Source organism: Vicugna pacos, chromosome 29 (genome assembly GCF_048564905.1).
Source record: "Vicugna pacos chromosome 29, VicPac4, whole genome shotgun sequence".
Classification (NCBI taxonomy): domain Eukaryota; kingdom Metazoa; phylum Chordata; class Mammalia; order Artiodactyla; family Camelidae; genus Vicugna; species Vicugna pacos.
In genome coordinates this window covers 352825-358327 of record NC_133015.1, presented here as the reverse complement: position 1 = coordinate 358327, position 5503 = coordinate 352825, and the positions used below count along the sequence as shown (strand labels likewise).

General features: G+C 49.9%; 1 non-coding gene across 1 annotated transcript; it reads left to right on the top strand.

The window, feature by feature from the left end:
- The first annotated feature begins 2551 nt into the window (after positions 1 to 2551).
- LOC140690297 (U6 spliceosomal RNA) lies at positions 2552 to 2656 on the top strand. The gene has a single exon (XR_012065510.1). It is a non-coding gene; the product is annotated as a U6 spliceosomal RNA (small nuclear RNA).
- The last annotated feature ends 2847 nt before the right edge of the window (positions 2657 to 5503 follow it).

Genomic DNA, 5503 nt, shown 5'->3' with positions numbered 1-5503 from the left:
AAACTGATCTGTTTTTTTTTTTTAAAGAAAGAAACCAGGTAAGGTTTTTACTGAGACATGAGTTAGAAACTTTGAAACTACCTTCTTGTGTATACCAGGCTTGAGCAAATGATTAAATATATTGAGGACTATGACAGCTAAGTTTCTCACTGTTGGATGAGTACAGGTATGAAAAGGGGGGATACTAAAATGTACCCTGTTTTGCTGAATTGGAATTGAAAGTATCAGTGTATAGATAGATTGATAGATAGATAGATATAGATACACATTTACATATACATATGAGAGAGAAAGCAAAATATACACCCATACATTTCCCAGCTCAATCTGCTAAAATAACCTAACAGAAATGACACACCAATAACAATTGGCACATCTCAAGCCCAGATCTTGTTTTCTAAATATTATATTCTAATAAAAAGAACCTGGGCTCCTTGGAGAAAAGGTTGATTCCAGGCATGGGATAGAGAAAGTACAAGATGTGTCTAGAACATCTTTAGAAACCAGAAAATATGGAAGTACTTAAAGAATAATGGGGACATGTGAAAAAGACACAGGAGACAGTTCAAAGGAACAATATGAACATTCAAATAAATCACAATAGTGATGTATTATATCCCACTGAATAACATAAAAACCCATGAGCCCATATAGTTATAAATAAATAATTGGCGGAGTAAGGGAAGTTCTTTCTTACAGTAGAATAACAACTAATAAATACATAAATAATAACACAGTTAGAAAATCATCAATGCGTGCTAAAACCAATGGGTGAAAGTTATGAGAAACAGAATGGATACATCCAGCCTTGAAAGGACCTTCCTACAAATTACTTATTAATTACAAACTTACAGTAGAGAAAGCTAACAGACACCACCTTAATCTGCAGCAGCGGGTTCTGGACTCCACATCCACAGGAAACAGCTCACACGGGCCTCGCAGGGAGCCGAGCTTCCCAGGCACCTGGGCCATCCCACTCTGACGTCCCAGCCCCTGGCTGCCACGCTCAGAGGGCTGTCGATTCTCACATCCCTCGACCAGCACCCACTCTAACTGAGACAGGAGGGAAGGGAAGGGGGCAGGGTACAGCCACTAAAATAAAGACACAGCAGTTAGCACCAAGATGGTGAACGATTCAACTCCCAATAAAACTTGAGCTTCAATATACGCTCATTGAAACACAATTGCGTGCCAAATGGTACTGTCACAGGTGCCAGGACAGTTTTAAGGCTGACCATAAAAGGTCAAAGGGTGGGCAGTGGCCCAATTCCTGGGAATCCCACCCCCTTCCCCAAAGTAGTTGGAATAATCCACTTGTTAGCAAATGAAGTCACTGAGCCTATAAAATCTAGCAACAGCGTACATCGCTGCCTCTGGCTCCCTCGCCTTCTGACATGGCCCGCACTCTGTCTGTGGATTATGCATCTCTCAGAATAAATCTACTTTCTTTTTAAATTTTTTAATTTATTTTTAATCTTGGAGGGGGAGGTAATTAGACTTATTTACTTATTTTCTTAATAGAGGGACTGGGAATTGAACCCAGGACCCAGTGCATGCTAGGCATGTGCTCTGCCACTGAGCTCTACCCTCTTCCCAGAATAAACCCACTTGCACTCAACTGTGGCTCGCTCTTGAAATCTTTCCTGCATGAAGCTAAGGACCCACACTTGGTGGGGTACGTCCCAGGGACTCAACTGAGACCTGGGACATGGCCATCCTCTCGCCCCACATTCTTTTGCCTGTATCACTCGCAGCTCCGGCTCCGGCCCTTGGCCTGGCACCAGGAGAGTCACGGGTCCCACCTAGTGCCCACACGAAGGCTCCAGGTCACCATCATGGGGGCTCCCAATCCGTGCCCCACTTCACCTGTGTGGACTTTCTGGGTCAAGACCCTGGGAGCTCCAAATTGTCACCTGGAGAAAGAAGAGGAAATCTCATGTGGTGGGGGAAAGGACACGTTCTCCTGTCCAGGATGAAAGAGGGTGTGTGGATTCATGGAGTTAAGCCAGAACACGGTGCAGTTCATTCATGTTCCACAAACGTTCCCGAGCACCGGCCAGGCCCACAGTGCTGGGTCCACAGCTGCAAACAAGATCGGGCCTGGGGCCCCCAAAGGGCTCTGTGGCCAGTCCAGGAGGTGGACTGAGTGGCAGCGTGCCTTCAGCACAGACCAGTGTGTGCGGAGAGAAGTGTCAGCACAGGGTGCTCTGTGGACAGAACACAAATCAGGTTGAGAGGTGAACAGGAAAGGAATGAAGGAAGGCTTCCTGGAGGAAGTGAGGTCTCAGCTGGGTTGTGAAGATGAGTAAAGTTAGTCAGGCAAAGGGAACATGTACAAGGACCCAGAGGCGTTCCACCACTGAGCTACACCCCAGCCCCCCTGGAATTATACTTTCTGTTCAAGGTTTAAAACAGTGAAACGGTGCAAATGGTGAAATGCACTATTTTTAAAGTGCAAAATTTAATTACTATATAAATATTTTAGTGAATTCGAGTATCTTTAACACTGAGATTTAGTCTTCCAAATGTTTGTTTACTTTAACACTAAAAAAAATGAATCAAATGCTTGCTTATTAAATTGGGAGCAATACAGAGAAGATTAGCATGGCCCATGGTCAAGGAAGACACGCAAATTCATGAAGTGTTCCCATTAAAAACAAGCAAACAGGGGAGGGTATAGCTCAAGTGGTAGAGCACATGCTTAGCACGCATGAGGTCCTGGGTTCAATTCCCAGTACTTCCTCTAAGAATAAATAAGTAAATCTAATGATCTCCCCTGACCAAAAAAAAAAAATAATAACAAAATCAAACAAAGAGAAAGAATCAAGAAAACAGAAACTGTACTGATATTATATTAAAACTCACCAATATGTAGTTTTTTCCTTTTATTTAAAACACATTCATGTAGTTAAGAAGGATTAATCCACTACTCCCCTACTCTTTTCCTTTTTATGTTGTGGTATTTCATTGTTATTTCTTTACTGGCATGATTGAGTCCAAATTTAATAAAAGAGAACTTCCGCGCATTTCCTTCCTAGCCATTATTATTACTTGTATCATTTAATGAGTATTCCTGGAAATAATTTTGTTCTGTAGAGGATCAGGTATCAGAAACGAATCTGCTCCTATATCAAACACTCCAGGTCACTGCTGGGCAACGCTTAGGACAGTCTCTAAAGCGAGGTCTCAGTGGGTGTGATGGAAAAGCCCTTGCCCGCACCCCTCTTCTGGTCTCTGGGTGTGGTTGACCCTGAGAACAGAGAAAAAGCAGCTGTCAACTGCTCACCTCACCCAGTGAGGGCCACATGTATCCAGTCCTGTCCCCCAGTGATGGTCACAGCCGGAGATGGGGCAGGTGCCCAAACTGGAGGGTCCCAAGAGGGCTTATCTTTCCATCACTGTCGCCCCACTCAGTTTCCGACAGCCTCGGCACAGGCAAAGGCATGCCCACTCCGCCTTGACAGCACTCGGAGACCAGGGTCTAAACGATCCTGACCCTGGAGGGCCTCCCTTCCTATCTTCCTGCCCTCCTTCCTCCCAGGCACCTGAGGCTGGATGGTCTGCAAAGCTGACCATCAACCTGATGGTGATTGCTGGAGTCAGCTCAGTAAAGGAGCAACAATCAAAGCTTGTCACACAAACACCGTCCAGTGCCTGCTGTGTGTGCCAGGCCCTGGTAGCGTTTCACATTTATTCCCATAAACGCTCTGTGAAGTAAACAGAGCAAGGACCTCCATTCAATGGTGAGGAGGCAGGCTCCGAGGCTGAGAAGCTTGCCCAGACGGATGACGGCGCTGGGTCTGGGATGCAGGCCAGCTCTCAGTCACCCTTGTAAACTGCTCTCAACAAGCTCCTGGGTGCTGAGTGCTGTGGCTCCCGAGGGAGCCTTCCTGCATCATCAGCAGAGGCTTTGGAGCAGACAAGGGGGAGGACACGTTGTCCGTGGAGGGTCGAGGTGGTTGGGGCGTAGGGGCAGGGTCCCGCGGGCAGGCAGGAGAGCCAGGCGGCAGACCCAGCTTCTCCCTTGCCTGATCCTTGCCTGATCCTTGCCTGTCCGCCCAGCCCTGCGGCCCTGGGAACCTGCCCTCCATAGACTGGTTGTGCAGGGCCCCATAGCGGCCACTTCCTTTCTGCTTTCCTCTCATCACCACCTTGAGCAGTCAATGAACCAACCTCCGCTTCCTTAAGAGATCAGTCAACTTGGCAGGGCTGGGTCTAGAGCCCAGGTTCTATCTCAAGATTGTCCCACAGCTGTGGCAAAACCCTGGCACACCTCACTACTGCCAAAGAACTGGGGGGAGAGCTGGGCTCAGTCTAAGTCCTCTCTGGGGGGACCCTGGAAGGAGAGTGACCTGGGTTACATACACCCCACCCTGGCTTACCCCACCGTCCAACGTTTGGGGGCATCTGGCTTCCCGAGGGCAGGGGAGGCCAGCACATTTGAGGAGCGCCCTACAACTGTTACAACCTCTCTCCTCGTGAGGCCACTGTCCCCATCTCACTGGTCTGGAAACAGATCCAGGGAGTGGTGTGATCTCCCCAGGCCATGCAGGGGGTCAGCAGCAAGGAATTCAGTGGGCTTTCAGCGACTGCGCGGTGACTGTCCATCCCCATCCGGGCACAGGAGAGGGGCCCCTGCTGGAGGTAGGGAGATAAGATCGGCAGGCCCTCAGCTGGAGCTTGTGAAAGGGATTGCTGAAGGGGCTGTTACAAGAGCAACCGCCGGGCGGTGGTGGAGGTGTGGGAGGAGGCTGTGGAGGGCGTTGGGACTGGGTTTGGTCGGGCACGGGGGACAGAGGGTGGGAGACAAAAGACACTCAGCAAGTACGGGGTCTGCACTGGGGAAGGGATGGACACATCCACCTGAAGAAGGGGTGAGGACCACAGGGCGCAGCGAGGCGACTCTGGGGCCGAGTGCAGAGACATGAGTGAGTGCCCTCCAAGCAGAGCAGGATGGGGTTGGGGCAAAGGACGAGCAGGGCTCACCCAGGGGAGGAGACCAGGAGGAAAGGCCAGGGGTGTGAAGGCCTGGGCCCCGGGGGGAGGACCGGCTGGGGGCGTGCTACCCTTCAGATGTGGAAACAGAGATGAGCCAAGGCAGTGCAGGCGGGGGCAGAGCCAAGTCCAAGCCCAGGTGGGCTGAGCCCACTGCTGCAGCCTCCCCTGCTGACCAAGGGAGCTACTGGTGACCAAGTCCAGAGCACGTCAGAATTTACGCCCACCACTCGTGTTGTGCTACTGACAAGCACTGAAGAATCACATGGAGAAGCACTAAGCCCGAGACAGGCCCTCGGCTTGGATGGAGGCCTGCTGCCACCCCTCTGCTGGGTGCTCCCCCGTGACATCTCACTGTACCCCCCAAATGGCCTATGAGATACCCCCTTGATTTTCACTGCCAGGCCCTCCCTCTGCCATCACCTCTCCTTTGCCTGCATCTTGGAGAGAGCCAAGAGGACAGAGAGAAAGGAAGAGAGACCCAATCAATCATTGATCCTACATCATT